This window comes from Mesoplodon bidens (assembly GCF_964165515.1).
Source record: "Mesoplodon bidens genome assembly, chromosome: 6".
Classification (NCBI taxonomy): Eukaryota; Metazoa; Chordata; class Mammalia; order Artiodactyla; family Ziphiidae; genus Mesoplodon; species Mesoplodon bidens.
Window position 1 is genome coordinate 98,210,082 of NC_138162.1, and position 20,642 is coordinate 98,230,723.

Below are 20,642 nucleotides of genomic sequence, written 5' to 3' on the forward strand. Positions count from 1 at the left end.
AAAGCACATACCCCTTCATGTTACACACACAGACATACACAGAGACACCCAAAGAAACACACACAGACCCACATACCACACACATACAGAGACACAGATACACACACACATGATTATGTGAAACAGCCTCTTCTCAACAGGACTCACCTTACAAAAGACAGTAGAACATAGTGCCTGCCTGGTAGAGGTAACAGAATTTTCTCCAGGCAATACTGCCAAATCAGTATTCCTGAGTGAGTCCCCCAAAAGACATGGGTTTTATTATAATTTGATTGTACAAATAATTTTCTCATTTGCTTCTCTTAATATTTGACTATCAATCATTAATTTTTCTTTGTCAAAGTCTCTAAACATTCATTTTCCATCAAGGTTTTGTTTTCTTTCTTTTTTTTTTTTTTTTTTTTTTTTGCGGTACGCGGGCCTCTCACTGTTGTGGCTTCTCCCGTTGCGGAGCACAGGCTCCGGACTCGCAGGCCCAGCGGCCATGGCTCATGGGCCCAGCCGCTCTGCGGCATGTGGGATCTTCCTGGACGGGGGCACGAACCCGTGTCCCCTGCATCGGCTGGCAGACTCTCAACCACTGCGCCACCAGGGAAGCCCCTGCGCCACCAGGGAAGCCCCTGTTTTCTCTTAAAAGTACCATCCATATTTGCTCTTAAAGCAAAGACATCTGCTATTAACCAAAAGACATCCCTGGAAAGATGGTGAGTAGATGTGTCTTTGGGGAGCAGTAGTTCCCTTCTGCTTCTTTCTTCTTCTCAGGCTAATCCCTCTATGCCATTTGTGTTACAGTTTCAGCCCCTGCCCCCACCCCCCGCCATCTCCCAAAGAGTGAGGGCCTGGCCTCCTTTATCATGCTCCGCTCTGTTCCTGCAGTGGGTCTTCCAGGGCCTCACCTATCTGTCTGCACAGTGAACCCACCTGCACTTCCAACTCCTGTCCCCTGCGGCCCAGCACTTTTCCAACCTCCACGTGCCTACACATCACCTGAACTCTGTTAAGCGCAGGGGCCAGCCGAGCTGCAGTGCCAACAATCTGGGTGATGCTGATGCTGGGCCCCTGACCGTATCTGAGGCTGAGATCTCCATGTACTACCCGCCTGCCTTCCTCAGCCCAGGCCCTCCCTCAGCCAGGAACCCAGAGTCCTTCAAGAGTCCTTGCTTTCTCTCAGGCTGGTTTTCCAAATGGCTGTGGTGTGTGTTCCGTTCCCTCTGTATCTCTTACCACTGCCCTTTCTAATGCATCACTCCCAGCTGCACTGCTGTAAGCACTGATGTCCCGCTGCCCTGCCATCCCCTCCCCTCTTATTCTGCTTCATCTGCCCCATAGGCTCACAGTTCCCTGCAGCTTGCCCCATCCCTCTCTGCCTATCAGCCTCATTCCTAGCAGGCTCGGTCCACAGGCCACGGCTGTTCCCTCCTATCTCCTTGCTCACACACTCCCTCTGCTTGAGGGACACACCATCTTGCACACCTGCCCCAGATGCACCCTCTATCTCAGCTGTCCCTAGTGCTTGGGACTTCTCACAGAGCTGCCACCACCATTGGCCTCAACAGTAAGTCTTCAGAAACAATGTTGTAAGTGTTTACAAATATTTTTTAATTTACATAAACCTTAACAACTATCATTTTTAAAATTCATCCGTTTGCCACTAAGATTTACATCGGTGCTGGCCCTCTGACGTGAATCCCACATTGAAGCGAACCAACGTGACAAGATAGAAGACAGGCGGAAAGGCAGCCTGCCAGGCCCATCTTCCAGGCCCATGTGGGATGCTCCTGAATGGCTCTGATGGTGTATGTCAGACTCACCCCTAAGCAGGTGGTACCTCTCTGGCTTCCCTGGGAGGGAAAAGGCCTGGCTGCCCTCAGTGTCAGCAGTGCCTGGCCAAGCAGCCCTTTTATTTATTTATTTTATTATTTATTTCTTTATTTCTTTTGCGGTACACGGGCCTCTCACTGCTGTGGCCTCTCCTGTTGCGGAGTACAGGCTCCGGACGTACAGGCCCAGCGGCCACGGCTCACGGGCCCAGCCACTCCACGGCATGTGGGATCTTCCCGGACCGGGGCACGAACCCGTGTGCCCTGCATCGGCAGGCAGACTCTCAACCGCTGCGCCACCATGGAAGCCCAAGCAGCCCTTTTATAATGGTGTGATTTCCTGTGCTGGAGGTGACACCGGGTGAGGGCCTGAGAAAATGCACTGGGCCGTTGCCGTTGGTGGTGGTTTTGACAGTAGATATGGTTTATTGCAAGGACAGCTTAGGGCACATTCTTGGGCTATTTAATTTGGGGGATGAACAACATCTGCGATGCCCTGCTTATGCCTTCTGAGGACCGGTTCCCACCACTGCCCACCCGGGGCCTTCTCCACAACACAGGCCACGGTGACGGGAGATGGTCACCTTCATTGCAGCCGCTGGCCACAGAATCTGCGTCACCGCGCTGCTGCTCTCAGCCCTGTTCCTCAGACAGTAGCTCTCGCTCACTATGGTAAATAAGTACAGACAGCAGCTTCCCCGCTCTGCTGTGTACTCCCCTCCACACGTCCGTTGACTTGGCCCCCTCTCCATCCACACTTGCTCACAGGCACTGCTTAAATCTTCCTTTTCTTTGGACCCCAGGGAAAGTCTGGAGCTCAAACTCTGTTTAACACACACAGGGATAATACTCTCCTCAACAGTGTCTAGAGCTTGCTACTTATTTTTTCTTTTGTCTATTTCAACATTCCCAGTTATTTTTCACCATCTGTGAAATCACTTTATTGTGATAAATCAGCTTTATTCCAAAGCTCAAAACTGAGAAACTAAAGAGGCCGTTGGTCCCCATGGACCAGGCCCCCTAACTCCTCCCCAAATGCCCCCAGCGCCTCGGCTGGTGCACAGGTAGCTCTTGAGTAAGGTGAGGCTTCATGCTATTGCCAGGTGAGCACCTCAAAACACTACAGCATTGGGGAGGGTTGGATTGGGAGTTTGGGACTAGCAGATGTAAACTATTACATATAGAATGGATAAACAACAAGGGTCTATTGTGTAGCACAGGGGACTATATTTGACGTCCTGTAATAAACCATAATGGAAAAGAATATGAAAAAGAATATATACGTATAACTGAATCACTTTGCTGTATACCTGAAACTAATACAACACTGTAAATCAACTATACTTCAATTAAAAAAAATAACATTACAGCATCATTTGCTTTCGGGGGCCTTTTTTTTTTTTTTTTTTTTTGCGGTACGCGGACCTCTCACTGTTGTGGCCTTTCCCGTTGTGGAGCACAGGCTCCGGACGCACAGGCTCAGCGGCCATGGCTCACGGACCCAGCTGCTCCGCGGCATGTGGGATCTTCCCGGACCGGGGCATGAACCCGTGTCCCCTGCATCGGCAGGCAGACTCTCAACCACTGTGCCACTAGGGAAGCCCTGGGGCCTTTTTATGACACAGGTTCAAGGTGGATTTCCCACTAGAAAAATGTTTTATAACATGAAATAATGTTGTGATGCCTGGGCAGCCTATCTCCCTTCCTGGCTTAGTTTTTCTCCGGAGCACACCTCCATGGGTAACAACCCTTTAACACACTGTAACTTGCTGTTGAATTGGATTCTTGTCTCAGTCCCTGCACCAGAGCGCCAGCTCTGAGAGGTGAGAAGAGGATGCCTTTGTTCACTGCCCTGTCTCGGCACACAGCAGGTGGTCAAACATATTTGTTGATTAATAGGTATCGTAATAGGGAAGAACAAATCTGACTCCATATTGGATGTGTTTCTCTTACTTTAACCTTTGTATTCTATTGCTTTTGCTACAAGTTAATCACTAAAGGGATGTTGCCCATCGCTTAGAGAACACATAATGGCCCATCTCTGGGAACCCTGCCTCCTATGCCTGAGTGTTAAGCTAAAATACCTTCGTTTAGCTCACAGGAAATATCCTGACAAGGCCCACCTGTGAATGGCTGCAGGAAAAGAAGAAATTAACACGTGGCCTGCAGAGTCTGGTCAGAACCAGGAAATATTTGCAACAACTTAGTGTCACCTTTTTTACTTTACCTCCTCACCTCCCCCTCTTTGCTCTAGAAAAGAAACTAGCATCCAAACCCCAGTAAGATGGTTCTTTGGGACAGTAGTCCGCCATCTTCTCGGTCTGAATAAAGTTGCTTTTCCTTGCCCCAGGACCTCATCTCTCAATGTACTGGCCTGTCGTACGTCGATCTTGGACTTGGTAACAGTATGATTAAGTGAAAGCAGCTTTCAAAATAATGTGTCCAGAGCAATCTAGTTTGGTGTTTAAAAGGTTATATGTACCCAAGTATGTAATAACATACACCGAGAGAGTGAGACAAGAGACAGAAAGTCTGAGAGGACAGTGGGTATGGAGGAAGGACCCTGGCTGCCTTTATTGGCCTCTTTTGTATTTTCTGCCAAAGCCTCTGCACTGCCGCATCCTCTTCTGCCTACTGTCCTCTGCCTGGCCTTTACTCCACACTCCATGAATATGCTCTTGCCAATGTCACCAACCTCTAAATGGCCAAACTCAAGGTCACTCCTCTGGCCCTATCTTGCTTGACCTCCCAGCAGTGCTGGATGCCACCCAGCACTCCCACTTCAGTGGGTCAGTCCCTCTTCTTGGCCGACCCCTCCCCAGTCCACGGCTCCTTCCTTCGTTTAATCTGCAACCCAGTGTTGGGTCTTCAGCTGCATCTTCTCCCGGCACATGGCCCCACTGCCAACGACGTGCCCGTGGAACCCACATCCATCTCTCCAGGCTGAGTTCCTGACCTAAACGCTGCTTACCTGACGTTTCCACCTGAACATCTAAAGGGTAACTCAACCTTCAGGTGCCTAAAGTGGGACTTTCAATGGCTCATGCTTGGTCCTCCCTGAGCCCCTCCTAACTGAGGAAATGACACCAACTCTAACCAGTTGCTCAGGACGAGACCCTAGAGACTTTCAGGATCCCTCCTTTTCACTCATCATGCATGTCTAATCCACTAGCTCAGAAAAGAACATGTTTTCTTTCAGATGTGTCCAGGCCACCCTGGAACATGTCCCTTTGAGAAGCAGTGAGCTCCATTCAGAGACCAATGGGCTCCATCATGGGCTGGGGAATCTCAAGGGAGGTTGGACCAGCTGGTCTCCAGGGATCTCTTATCAGTTTTCCTCTAAAACATATCCCAAAGCCATGTCTTCTCTCTTTTTCCCTTGACATTCCCTGGGTAGAAGGTCCATCACCTCTCACTCACATGGATGGAAGTCTTACCCGTTAGTTCTCCCTTCCGCCCAGCGCTCCTCGTGGACCATTCCCCACACAGCAGGCAGAGTGATGCTAGCAAGCCATCTCCCTCTCCCAGACACATCCCAAACCCTCTTCCTCTGGCCTTCAAGCCCTACTTGGTTTGGCCTGAGCCCCCTCCTCAACCTGCCCACTTACCCATCTCACCCGTGCTCACCACGTCCAGCCACACCACCCTCCTTCCTGTCCCAGCTGCTGTACTTTCCCCCATGGCTGGTTTCCTCCTTCTCAGGCCTGTGGTTTCAGCTCATGTCACCTCCTCAGAGGGGCGCATGCTGATGGCCGAGTCTAAGGTGGCTTCATGCCCCGGTTCATCTTTATTTCCTGAAAAGGTTTATTTCCTGCATCACATTCACCACAAGCCTGCCCTCGTACAAGGTAAGGTCCAAGGTCTGGAAGTATCGACCTGCATCCCCAACACTTAGGGGCTTCCCAGGGGCTCACAAAATACCTATTAAATGGAAACCTGCTGATCTCTCCTTTTTAGAGTTTCTACAGTGAACAATGCCATTGCTTTACTAATATAAACTCTCACTGTGCAGCTGCTGCTTCGCCCAGGTGAAGAGCATGGTTGCAGAGTCAGAGAACCTCGGAGAACATGTGTCCAACCTCCTTCGAGACCCACACAATTCCAATTTGCCCAAGACACTCTTAAAGGTATAGTTGGCTTCAATGCCACCACCGCTGAGATCTAAACACACAAGTGCACAGGCCCCTCTTGGGCTGCTGTCGGTAGCCCACAAATGCAGCCATGGGTGGCCTCAGCTTCCAGTATCCACCTTGGGTTTCTGGCAAATGAAAAGCTGCCCTTTTCACATGTGGTCAAAGCACGTCCCCCACCCTTGATTTACACACTAAGACCGCTGCATTTGCCCCTCTCACACTCATTTTGTTGGTCTCACCCATTTCCATCTGTCACCTTTCATTACATCAGCACCGGGCTTCTCAACCTTGGCACTCTTGACATCTGGGCTGGATCATTCTCTGCTCTGGGGGCTGTCTTGTCCACTATAGGCTGGGGTAGCAGCAATCCTGGCCTCCGGCCACTAATGCCAGCAGCTTCCCCCTATTCCCCAATCATAGCAACCATTTCCAGACATTGCCAAATGTTTCCTGGGGGCAGTGTCCCCAGATGTCCCTTGACTGGAAGCCACTGTGTTAGCGGTTTGGCCTGCCCACAAATCTGATGTGTTCCTTCCATTGCTCGAGCACCTTCACTAATAAATTAGCTAAATATCCCTCTATCGAATTTATTACCATGCTCACTCTGAGCACAGGACAGGGAGGGGTGGAAAGGATCAGAGCCCCGTGGAGGTAAATGTGCGCTGACCCTGGAGGAGAGCTAGGGGTGCAGAGAGAGTCTGGGGGCCAGACAGGCTGGTGTCCCATCCCAGCTTGTGTGACCAGGGCACATTAGCATCACAGTTCTGCACCTGTGAGAGTGATGACGGTGGCACCAAAGTCGCCGTAACTCACCGCAGTCATGATGGAGAGTGTGGAGGGGTTTCCATGACAACTGGTACCTCACAAGTGGAGTTCCGAATAAAAGAGAGAAGGAGTGGTTCATGGTGGAATGGTGAAGGGGAGGTATGGGCAGCCCACACTTGAAAGGAGAGTGTGTGTGTGTGTGTGTGTGTGTGTGTGTGTGTGTGTGTGCATGCATCCCCAGTAGACACCTTCACAAAGGCAAGATGGAGGCTTGAATGGAACCACAGACAATGTTTTCTTACTTTAAAATCCTGCCCAGTCAGGTAAGGCTTCATCTTCCATTCAATGCACTCTGAGGAGTTACATCTAGAATAGAGCCTATGTCATCCCTGGGCTTTGATTCTGGCTGCCCACCGCCCCACACCGCCCCACCAGGAGCCCCACCAGCAGCCCTCCCAGAGCCTGCAGAAATGAATTCCTGTGACCGACCATGAGCCCCTTGAATCCGACTAGCACTCTCATGTCTTCCTCGTTTGATTTAAGCAGTACTGCATCCTTTTGCACTTCCTGACATGTTACAATCTCCTCTGCCATCTAGACTCTCACAGTGCATTTCCCCAGTCCCAGAACCAAGGCTGCCTGCATGACCTTTGCCCTTTAAAATGCATTTAGCTTGGAAAATATCACTAAGTTCTAGCTTATCAGACAGCAGTTTCATAGATGAAGAGGAATAGCCCAGGCTTGCCATCATAAACAAAATGTTTCAGATAAGATTTGAGCTAATTTTTTTTTAAAAGTCACATTTCTGGGGGCAGCCTGATTGAAAAATTAGGTACAGCTGCTCACATCTAGGCTAGTAGCTGAAAAAGCTGTCTGGAACCCACAACTCAGGTGGAAGGAAATTTCGTCCCCAGCAGAGGACAACCAGAGTGAAGTCAACGTGATGAAGGGGGGCTGGGCTCTGCATGCCCACCCACCTCAGCTTCATAACCTCCTATTTTTTCCTTGTCTGCATCCTGAAAGCCATTAGAATAGATACTCCATAAGGATCAGTATGTTTACTGTATTGTTCCCTGCTGCCTAGAACAGAGGCTACTCTAAGAATGGGCCTCCACCCTGCAAAGCTCGGTAGAGAATTATTATAGAATGTATACATGGCAGGTAGCCTCCTAGATGACGCCATGGATCCTCATCTCTTGGTTCCAGGCCTTCGTGTGGTCCCTCCCACACTGACTGAGGGCTGCCTGCACAGTGAGAGTGTGGGATGCCTGAGCCTAGCCTGTAAAGGCCTTTACAGTTTTCCCCTGGTCTCTGGGTCTCTCACCCTCGGAGAAGCCGGATGCCAAGTCATGAGGATGCTCAAGCAGCTCTTTGGGGGACTGAGGCCTGCAGATAACAGCCAGCATGGACTTGCCACCCTCAGAAGAGGGTCCTCTAGGCCCAATGAGCCTTCAGACTATGCAGCACATGTGATTGCAGCCTCACAGGAGACCCTGAGCCAGGCCAACCCGTCTCAGATTCCTGACCCACAGACACTGTGAGGGATGCTAAATGATTATTGCTGTTTCAAGCCACTAAGTGTAGGGTAATCTGTTATGGAGCAATGGATAACTAATGCCGCATGTGGAATAGGGTCACATGAGAGAAACAAAGGTGCTTCATAAATATTGGAATGATTTGTTGACAAACAAGGCCCCCAAATCTGTGAGTGAGGGAAGTAATTAGAGGATGGGTTCTGGCAGGGTCCGAATAAAAGTTTCTGGTACTGAGAAGGGAGGAAGAGGAGGAGAGAAACCCCTAAGGTCAGGAGGGAGGGAAATGAAGTACCTGTGCCCGGCGAGTGTCCTTAGGAGCTGCCATCTCAGTCCGCCTTCCTTCATTCCCTATTTCTACCCGCTGAAGACTGTCAGAGGCACTGACTCCAAGCCCTGCAGGGCTTGGGAACCAGGATCAGAGGCAGATGCCAAAGTTCAGATTAATTTACTATCTGTGACAACTGTAACTCACACACCTACACAGCATCCTTTCCTTCCCTTCTTCCTCCTCTCTCCATTATGTCAATATTGCTACCCTTGCCTCTATTCTCTGTTCATCTAATGCATAAAACAAAGCATAGTCAGCTCTCATTTTTGGTGGCGGTAGTTAGGCTCTACAAAGGCGCTGTGAACAATGAATATCCAAATGCTGAAACACTGCTCCTGGGGAAAGACTGGGTTAGGTTCTTGCGAGCCTCTGGTCCACGACAATTTTGTCCACAGATCAATATATAACCTTGTTTCAGGTGTGTTCCTGTGTAAAGAAACTTATTTCATATATATTGTTGACTTACTAACATTGCATTCACGGCCAACAGCACCATAACTCACACCTGAAGGAAGCTTATCTAACATGTGTTTTCTCTGTAAGGCAGATCACAACCTTCTCGCCCTTAGGAACACCAGACAGCACTTCAGCACTATGCTTGGGGCTCTTCTAAATAAGAAAAGCACAGAAATATACAACACACTTGGCACTAAACAGACCATGGAAAGGACCCTTGTTTGCATATGAGCTGAGACAAGAGGGCAGAGTGTCTCCTCATTCAACCACAGCGGGCAACGTACGTCTTGGGCGACTCAAGTTTTTCACTGCCCTGCGCGTGTCCACAAATAACCACACAAGTGTGGTGAGTATTGATGTGGGTGTTGCAAATCTATTTTAGTGAGACGGTGGATTCATAAAAATGGAATCCGTGAATAATGAGGATCGACTATAAGTGACTTTCCTCCACTCTCCCCCACCTGCCCCAAAAAGCCCCCACCTCGTGGGCTGATACATGATGATGCCTTAATATAAGACCGTGCTCTTAAATGTATTATTCTTATTCTCTAAATCTGTGTTCATTTCAGTGCTTTTAAACTTGGCGTGGAACCAGAAGAGGTAGCCTATGTCTCTGTACTTTTTTTTAAAATTTTTCTTAATTTTTTTAATTTTAATTTTTTAACTTTTTTAAGAGTGTAGAATATTTTTATTGAATAATAGTGTATACCTTAATCATAGATTCCATAAAAATCCCAACACTTGAATGCTAAAATTTCAGCTACAAAACGATCATTTGCTTACTTATATACATTTTTTTTCTTTTTTTCTCCATATTTTTAAATACATTTTTATTTTATATTGTAGTAGAGTTGATTAACAATGTTGCATTAATTTCAGGTGCGTGGCAAAGTGACTCAGTTATACATATACATGTGTCTATTCTTTTTCAAGTTCTTTTTTAAAACCCTATCTGCCCTGGTTATCACTGGCCCAGACCTGAGCTTCAAGGCTTCTGCTTTTCTTAAGACCCATCAAACCATGGCTCCTGCAGGTGCTGTCCTCTCGACTACAGGATTCAGCCCTTTCTACTTCCTGTGGAGAACATTTCAACAGCGCTTAGCACATTAAAGGTGGCTGATTTCTCATCACTGGGCCACAGTTTCCCCACAGAATGGGGACTGAGGTGACAGTGGCAAGAAGTAAATGGTAACCTGGGGACACAACATCTGGGGACAATTTCTGCCATTGCCCTACCATATAGGGGAACAAAATCAGGAAGATGCAGAAATGTATCTTGGCTTATCATGCTCAAAGCCACACAGCCACCTCAATGCAAAGCAGCCCTGATAAAATTTGCCTGGGAATTTCCTCTGCGGGTCGAAGCTGAGAAAATTAAGTACCAGGACTTTGGTAAAAGGAAAAACTTCCTCTGTGGGTTTGACTGATTTTCATAAGAAAGAGGAAAGAGCCCGGCCCAGAGGGAGAAGGGTTCTTCCTGGGTCAGTCAGGGACTGGCTGATTAGTTACAAGAAATGACCAGGCAAAGGGAGATGCAGATGGTGCAGGTCCACCCCAAACAGCACCTGCAGACAACTGCCCTCCATCAGTCTGCAAAGGGCCCTGGGCGCTGCCTTCTGCAACAGGGTTTTGCTGCCAAAAAAGAAAACTCATGAACACATCTGCAGCCGCAACACGGAGAAACAGAACCCAAGGACCCAGCCTGATTTGGCCCCATGTCCACCCGGCTTCCTGAGTGACACCAGCTGGCCTCCTGCAGGGCTGTCCCCAGGCCCCCTGAGGCCTGCTGGGCCGGTCATACTGCTGCAGACCTGGTCTTCCGAGGCAGAAACATACTTCGTGACTTCTGCGGAGTGGCCCCCGCTTTGCATTTGTGGTACGGCACAGTTTCTTAGATACAGACACACACATTTCAGAAACAGAAAGTAAGTCTAAGGCTGGCAAGAACATGATGTTTCACTAACATTTAGAAACACAGGGGCTGTTCCGATACTTGAAAACATTATCCAAGCCTTCAAAACCGAGATTTTTTGCTTTGCCTTCAAAAACCCTGAAGGTCCTGAAAACGCATCAAGGAAAGACTGATGTATCTCAACCACCAACATCTGGATTTTCAGACTCCACGAGAGATGCTCAAGAACCTCTTTACTATGTCCACCTAATATTGCTCCCTCGACCTAATTAGCACAACTCACTGATATCATGCCTACATAAACGTTAACTCTTAACATAAACATTCACTCTCAACATACTTGGTTACAGATAAGCCACCAGCCCACCATAGTGAATTTAACTTTAAAATATGAATCATTTATTCATTCAGGATGTTTGCTGGGCATCTACTAAGAGCAAATCATTTTGTTGGGTGCCCTGTGGAATAAAAAGGGGACCTCCTGCCTCCAGACGGTGAGTAGGCATAAGAGGCTCATGGGGGGCAGGTTCTGTTCCAGGGGCCCTGCTTCCATGCCCAGGACTGTGAAGATCCAGGGTCTCTACTGTCTACACCTCTTCTCGCCTCCCAGTGTGACTGGCCAGGGCCACTGCAGACGCAGCTTCTAGGTGGGAACTCACCATGCCGTGCACTTCAGGCTCAGCCCTGGAAATGGGGGTCCCGACCCAGCTCAGGCCCGCAGGTAGAGTAGGCAAGTCTGGATTTTAAACAACTTCCTGGTGATTTTCAAGCACTCTCCTGTTTGAGAACCTCTGCCGTAATCCAATGTTTCACTCCCCAAGTGGGACTGGCAGAGAGAAAAGGGAGTTGAGTAGGTCTCCCTCCAGGATGTAGGGAGGAAGGGAATCAGGAGATGGGCCGAAACTGGGCTGCTGGCTGCCACGGCAGCGAAGGGAACCAGGGAAGGAAATTAAAGTCCCCCATAGTGTGCCTGCTGAGCCCGGGGCAGGAAAACTCGGCTCCAACTCCACCAGGGAGGGAAAGTTACCCCTGCACCACTCTACCAGGGCACAAAGTCACAGGCATGCTCGTCATGAGGCCGGATTTATGCACAAGGATGCGGTGATTAAAAATGAGCTATCCAAAAATGGGCAGAAGACCTAAATAGACATTTCTCCAAAGAAGATATACAGACTGCCAACAAACACATGCAACAATGCTCAACGTAACTAATCATTAGAGAAATGCAAATCAAAAGTACAATGAGATATCATCTCACACCAGTCAGAATGGCCATCATCAAAGAATCTAGAAACAATAAATGCTGGAGAGGGTGTGGAGAAAAGGAACACTCTTGCACTGCTGGTGGGAATGTGAATTGGTACAGCCACTACGGAGAACGGTATGGAGGTTCCTTAAAAAACTAAAAATAGAACTACCATACGACCCAGTAATCCCACTACTGGGCATATACCCTGAGAAAACCATAATTCAAAAAGAGACATGTACCAAAATGTTCATTGCAGCTCTATTTACAATAGCCAGGAGATGGAAGCAACCTAAGTGTCCATCATCAGATGAATGGATAAAGAAGATGTGGCACATATATACAATGGAATATTACTCAGCCATAAAAAGAAAGAAAATTGAGTTATTTGTAGTGAGGTGGATGGACCTAGAGTCCATCATACAGAGTGAAGTAAGTCAGAAAGAGAAAGGCAAATACTGTATGCTAACACATATATATGGAATCTAAGAGAAAAAAAATGTCATGAAGATCCTAGGGGTAAGACAGGAATAAAGACACAGACCTACTAGAGAATGGACTTGAGGACATGGGGAGGGGGAAGGGTAAGCTGGGAAAAAGTGAGAGAGTGGCATGGACATATATACACTACCAAACGTAAAATAGATAGCTAGTGGGAAGCAGCCGCATAGCACAGGGAGATCAGCTTGGTGCTTTGTGACCACCTAGAGGGGTGGGATGGGGAGGGTGGGAGGGAGGGAGACACAAGAGGGAAGAGATATGGGAACATATGTATACGTATAACTGATTCACTTTGTTATAAAGCAGAAACTAACACACCATTGTAAAGCAATTATACTCCAATAAAGATGTAAAAAAAAAAAATGAGCTAGACTTTGTGAAGAATCAATGAGCACGGGACCCTATCCAAGTTGTCACTGGGTGATGCCCTCTCATGCTCTCCTAAGCAGAAGAGGAGAAGTGTGGTTGCTGTCAGTGGGCTGAGGCCCAGGTCACCCCGGATTGGGTCCCAGGACATCCTCCCACCCCTCTGAGAACTTCACTCAGCCACTGTGTCCTGAAAGCCACCTTGTCACCCACTCTGCTTTGGGGAAAGATAAAAACAACACACAAAGTCATAGACAAGAGAACTCACATTGAAAGTGGCTGAGAGCCCTCACTGGCATTCTCTTCCTATGGGCAAACCACACAGGGAAACTGAACAGGCAGCAAAATTACTGAGTTTCCCCTGGTCCTGATTCAGATGACTTTCCAAGACCCTTTCCCACTCAGAGAACAGAGCTCCTGGCAAGGCCGTGGTCCCCTCGCAGTGTCTTGGCCTCTCCTGTCCCCTGTGGTGGTGCCTGGAGAAAGTTTTTAGCTTCCAGGCACTATTTTACTTTCCTGTCCCCCCCACCTCATTCACACAATATTTACAGGGACCCTGCAGCTGCCAGAGAAACCATACCACCTGATTTAAATGAAACACGCCTTTAAATCCTTTAAATGAAAGGATTACATCATGTACAGAAAGTTTTACATTCTGTAGATAATTTTTACATTAAAAATAGCCATCACTTTTTTTCTAGTCAGTGAAAGAATTATGTGAGTGACTCATGATGGCAAAATATTATAGAAGTTTATGATCATATTCTTAGATTTCATAAACCTGTGACATATATATACCCAGTGCTTAAACAAGTGGCAAAAGGTTCTATGAAGGAGAGAGAGATGATCTGACCATACAATAACTGCAGGCAAGGAGTAGGAATGGCAAAGACCTGAGCCCTGGCTCTTCTGGGCATGCGTTCAGTGGGAGAAGGCTGGCTCTACAGGGAAGAATACACGCAACACATGAGCACAGACATGAACTCACTGAAGCACGAGGGTGGTATCCTTCCTGGGGGCAGCCACAGAGGGTAGAACTCTGAGGTCACCCTTCTGGATTTACTTGATTCTGACACATCTGACCCACCTTCCTTTTCTGGATTCAAGCGTAGGTCTGCAATCAGGAGCCCAGGACAGCATGGAGGGAGTATGGGATGGAAAAAAGCCCAAGAAGGAGAGATGTATTTAGAGGGAGAACAGCAGAAATGGAGAGAAAGCAGAAGACAAGCCTTACCAGCTGGAGTACTTCCTGTCCGCACTGTGTCTGCAATTAGGGAAGTGGGACTTCTCCTCCCAAATCGGCAAACCAACCAGAAAGCAGAAGTGCAGTTCCCCACGCAACCAGCCTCCTTCACTTGTGGGTACAAAAGAACACCCCAGGGACATGGAACCCAACAGAACAGATTGCACCAATGGCTGATCCTGTTATGCTGAGCCAGCCAGGAAATGCACTCTCCCAAGAGTTCTTGCTAAGAGAACTTTGTTCTAAAGTGCTAGGTGGGGTATACCAAAATCATCTTGGTTATTACTATTATTTTTTTTTAATTTTTAATTTTTTGCTGTACGCAGGCCTCTCACTGTTGTGGCCTCTCCTGTTGTGGAGCACAGGCTCCGGACGCACAGGCTCAGCGGCCATGGCTCACGGGCCCAGCCGCTCCGCGGCATGTGGGATCCTCCCAGACCGAGGCACGAACCCGTGTCCCCTGCATCGGCAGGCGGACTCTCAACCACTGTGCCACCAGGGAAGCGCTTTGGTTATTTTATATTTTTAAAAGCCCTAGGACATTATAAGTATCAAATTCCACCTGAACGCTGGATCGAATAGGAGAGGAATCCTAGGAAAGGCCTTCTCAGAGAACTCAGTATACTGATTCATGGCTGGAGACTGGAGAGGTAGGTAAGCAGGCCATTATGACAGGAAGGCCAAAGTGCAGGGTCAGAGTACATGTGCCAGCCCTCTCCGACTCTGCTCCCAGGACTCCTGGCAGACAGCCACTCATGGTACCAGCAGGAGACATGACTCCACAGAGGACCTCTGGTGAGGTCCTTCAAGCTGAGTCAGGAGGTACTTCCCAAGCATCTCCTAAACATCCACACACTCTGCAGGAAGAATGATTTTGAATTTCTCACTCCAGGCTGCATCATCCCCCACGCTTGGAAAAGGAGCTGGGAAGAGCCTAGCCAGGCTTCACTCTGAAAAGGTGAGGAAACATCCGTGAGGGGGCAAGATGGAGAGACACCCTCTCCAGACACTTGAAGCTGGAAGGAGCTCAGTGGATGGTTTACAGGGGTGAGGCCAGGAGACTCCCAAGGATGTGTTCAGAAAAGTAACAGTAGCCAACCTGCACCTGAAGCCAGCAAAAATGACAGCTCAATGCAAAAAGCATTACCATTTTACAGGTGATAAACCCAAGCCACAAAGAGGTTTAGGCTGTGAGAAGGATGATGACGAAGATGACAAGGAGGACAACCAGAAGCAGCTCCCTCGTAGGGCATTGGCTGACCTGCATAACATCCCTAAAGGTAGTGGCTACTGTCACCCCCAATTCACAGACTTGGACATTGGCCTCAAAAAGGTCAGTTACTTCCCGAAAAACACACAGGTAATAGTGGGAGACCAACGTTGGAAGCCAGCCCTTCTCTTAGCTACTGCCTTTAGAGACCCTCAGGTGGATGTGAAAAGGCGCCTCTATCAGCACATCCAAATGCAAGTTCAGAACTTTTGCAACATCAGCATCACCAGGAACTTGCAAGAACTTTGGCTCAAGGACTCCATCCATGTAATGGCTAGAGACAAAAATCTAAGTCCTCTCAGATAGTGCTCTCCTCTGAATTCCTCAAAGTAGTGCATCACCAATTCCATGCATCTTATCTTCGAGTCTTCCAAACACGTCCTCTCTTCAAACAAAACCTGATCACACCACTTCTCTGCTGAAGATCCACCACTGTCCACTCTCTGATCTCAGGATAAACATGCCCCTGTCCCCCAGCATCCACATCAGCTTCCCTCAGATCTCACTCCCACTGGGCTTTCTCTGTACAGCATCCTCGGATGCTCTCAGACCATCCAGCTCCCCTCAAGGTACCATGTGCCTTTGTTTTGTAATACTGACCACTGTCCTAACTAAATTTTAATTTACCTTTACTTAGACGAGTGTGATTATTTGATGAATTCCTGTCTACCTGAAGAGGGCCGAGATTATATCTAGTCATCTCTCTCTCTTACTTTTTAAATAAACTTTTAATTTTAGAATGTATTGAGATTTACAGAAAAGTTGCAAAGATAGTACAGAGAGCTTTCATGTACCCAACATCCAGCTTCCCCTATTATTAACATCTTACATGATTATGATACATTTCTCACAACTAATGAACCAATGGTGACAATTTATTATTAATTAAAGCCCATACTTTATTACTTTCTTTGCATTTCCTTAGTTTTTACCTAATGTATTTTTTTTTCTGTTCCAGGACCCTAGCCAAGATACCATATTATATTTAGTTGTTATACCTCCTTAGGCACCTGTTGGCCATGACATGTTCTCAGACTTTCCTTGCTTTTGATAACCTTGACAGTTTTGAGGAGTACTGGTCAAGTAGTTTGTAGAATGTGCTTCAATTGGGGTTTGTCTGATGATTTTCTCATGGTTAGACTGGGGGTTATGTGTTTTGGGGAGGAAGAAAACAGAGGTAAATTTCCCTTCTCCTTAGATCTTACCAGGGTGTGTGCTATCAACGTGACATCACCACTGATGTTAATCTTTGATCCTTGGGCAAAGGGAGTTTGTCAGGTTTCTCCACTCTAACGTTGCTCTCCCACCCCATCCCCGTTCTATACCACCCTCCTTGGAAGGAAGAAACCCTGCACAGCCCACACTTAAGGAGAGGCACTTATAGATCACCATAACAGATATTGATACAATAATGAAAAAGTTTGAAATATTGTGAGAATTATCAAAATGTGATGCAGAGACATGAAGTGAGCAAATGCTGTTGAAAAATGGCACTGGTAGAGTTTTTTGACACAGTGTTGTGACAACCTTTCAATCTGTATAAAACACAAAACCTGTGAAGCACAATAAAGGTAAGTGCAATAAAACAAGCTATGCCTGTATTTGTCCATTGTTGGACTGAATATCTTATAAGTATCAAGTAGATCAAGTTGATTGACAGTGCTGCTCAGGTCATCTACATCCGTACTGATTCTCTATCTACTTCATATATCCATTACTGACAGAGGGTGATGGAAATCTCCAGTTGTAATAGTGGATTTGTCTATTCTCCTTTCGGTTTTATCAGTGTTTGCCTTTTGTATTTTGATGCTCTTTTGTTATGTGCATACAAGTTTAAGATTGTTCTGTCTCTTCAGATAGCTGATCCCTTTATCATTATGTAACATACCTCCTTATCCCTGATAATCTTCCATTTTCTGAAGTCTGCTTTGTCTAAAATTCATATAGCTACTCCAGCATTCTTTTGATTAGTGTTAGCATGGACTATCTTCCTCCATCACTTTACTTTTACTTTATGTGGGTTTTAACATTTAAAGTGGGTTTCTTGTAGACAGTATTCAGTTGGGTCTTGGTTTTTGATCCACTCTGACAATCTCTGTGCTTTAATTTGTGTGCTTAGACCATTTGCATTTAAAGTGATTACTGACTTAGTTGGATTAATATCTACAATGTCTGTATCTGTTTTATTTTTTAATTCACTGCATTTGTTCTTTTTTTCTCCTCTGTTTCTGCTTTCTCTGGTTTTAATCAAGCATTTTATATGATTCCATTTTATATCTTCCCAGCATATCTTTAAAAAATTTTTAGTGGTTGTCCTATAGTTTACAATATATCAATACATTTTAAAGTCCATTTTCAAATAATACTATACTGCTTCATATATACAGGTACCTCGTAACACAGTATTCCCAATTCCTCCATCCTGTCTTTAAGACAATACTGTCATTAGTTTCATGTATCCATATGCTATAATCATCCAATACGCAGTTACTTCTATTGCTTTAAACAGTTACCTTTTCGACCAATTAAGATTATGAAAAACAAAATATTTTATTTTACCTTTATTTTTCTCTTCTTTATAATGTTCTTCCTTTATTCAGATAGATCCAAGTTTCAGACCTATATCACTTTCCTTCCACTAAAGAACTTCGCTTAGTATTTTTTGTAGGACCAGTCAGCTAGTGGTGAATTTTCTGTTTTTTGTTTGAGAAAGTCTTTATTTCTCCTTCACTTTTGAAGGGTAAATTTATCTGGATATAAGATTCTAGGTTGTTGCTTTTATTTTTTTCCTTTCAACACTTCATATCTTTTACTACTCCAATTCTTGTTTGCATTGTTTTTCATGAGAAGTCTGCTATAATTCTTATCCTTAGTCCTCGGTAGGTAAGACTTTTGCTTTTTTCATCTGGGCTCTCCTACAAGTGTGTCTTTTGTATTTGAAACAACCAATCTCCCACCAACCTCATTTACATGCCAAGCCACTATTCGCCTGCCCCAATCATCCCAAGGTCAGGTACCAGGCAACTAGAGACAGCCCCTATGCACCATAGCCCACTGAAATCATTCAAACTAGCCAATCCCAAGCCTGCTTACCCTGCCTTACCTGTTCTTTCCCACAGAAACCACAACAAAGGCTCTTGTCGACATTTTCCCCTCTCCCTCTGCCTCCTGACCAAACCTGATGCTTCTCCATGTAGCCTTGCATGGTATGCTGTGCCTGCTATTTCTAGGGATATGTGAATATAAAAACTTCTATCTTCATGACAGTTATTTCTGTGTCTTTGTGTCTTACCATACCTAAGTAGACCATAACCCAGGTACCCTTAAAACAAGGTTTCTAGAGGTAAAGCCCAAGAAAGTGGAGACGCTTCTGAGACTGTGACCTATTGGAGTTTCTCTCTCTCAAACTTGTCCATACTTGGCCTCACCAAAGTGACCATTTAGGAGTTCCTGTCTGGTTAGGGCTCCAGCAGCATCACGCCAGGTAAGCAGGTTTTGGTGTTTCTAAATACACGTGTCTCTTCCAGATTTCTAGGTGACAAACTGCCCTAAGACTTCAGTTCTCTGAGAGTCTAAGAAGAATCACTGAATCACAATTAGTTCAGCTTTTTCTTATTTTAAGAATAAAAGTGAGAACACCTATTTTAAGTTCTTTATTTGTGGAAGCTGAAACTGGAAGATGGTGTCTCTTTTCTTTCACCCTTACCTGGTATTTATCCTATCAGAGATGGCCCACGAACATTTGTCAGATGAATGAATAAATGAATGAGTAATTAGATGTGATTATTCTATAACAGATGGTCCATAAGCATTTGTCAGATTAAAGAATGAATGAATGATCCAGATGTGATTACTCCATAATAGATGGTCCATAACCACGTCATACCTATGAATTTATGAATGAATGAAAGAATGATTCAGACGTGATTATCTGGTCCATAAACATTTGTCAAATGAATAATGAATGAGTGAGTGAGTGAGACGTGATTGCAGTTTTATCCAGACGGGCGTCCCAACTGCTCATCTCAAATCTAAGGCAGCCCACAGGTGCTCCGGGGTCCTGAGTCCACTCCACACTATTTCACTCCAAATCACTAGAGAGCCCAACATCCTCTGACACACAGTGCACACCCTTTCCATATTTTCTCCCCAGGAGCTCTGAGACAGTCCTAAACTACTTTTGCCTCAAATGATTAGGTCTTTGCTTTTTCATGCAGGTCTGGAATGCAGAAGGAAAAAGAAATATTTGTTTTTCACACTCCCCCAAATACAATATATTTAGAAAACCTTGATATGTCTCATTTAGATATTGACCAGTGTTATTTTCTACCTGGCTAATTAATAAACCACAATCTTGTCCCAAATTACAGAGAATCTGTGGGCCTTACTGTCTTAATTCCCTTCTTTTTCCCTCTGCACAACCTTTAACAACATTTGAGGTCTACACCAAGAAAACTACAATAACTGCAAAATTAAGGGCCTTGTGTTTTGACAGCAATGTTCACTTTTCTCTTTCACCTGAAGAGCAAGGTCAAGCAGCATTTTCTGTGCCTTATTTTAGGCAGAACCCTCTTGTAGAGTCACAGAAAGCCTTGCATACATGGGGTGGAGAGGTGGTCTGTGACAGGCTCATGAGCCCCAGCTTAAGACAGAGTCCCTGGGTCCAAACACTGGATCTGTTGCTTTTTTTTTTTTTTTTTTTTTTGTGTGGTACGCGGGCCTCTCACTGCTGTGGCCTCTCCCGTTGCGGAGCACAGGCTCCGGATGCGCAGGCTCAGCAGCCATGGCTCACGGGCCCAGCCGCTCCGCGGCACGTGGGATCTTCCCAGACTGGGGCACGAACCCGTGTCCCCTGCATCGGCAGGCGGACTCTCAACCACTGCGCCACCAGGGAAGCCCTGGATCTGTTGCTTTTAAGCCACGCAGCTGAGCCTCAGCTTCCCTCATTTGCAAGATGAGAATCTTGGTGAAACCCACCTCCAAGAGCAGTGTGGAGATTCCATTGCCAATCTGAGTGAAGTGCTCACAGCACGTAGCCTGGCACCTGGTATATGCCCCGGGTTGGCC

At 46.4% G+C, this 20,642-nt stretch overlaps 1 protein-coding gene across 2 annotated transcripts in view; it reads right to left on the reverse strand.

Moving 5' to 3' along the window:
- Nucleotides 1-20,642, reverse strand: part of SYK (spleen associated tyrosine kinase) — a 97,688-nt gene that overhangs the window by 55,622 nt on the left and 21,424 nt on the right. The gene's annotated exons all lie outside the window — the stretch shown is intronic.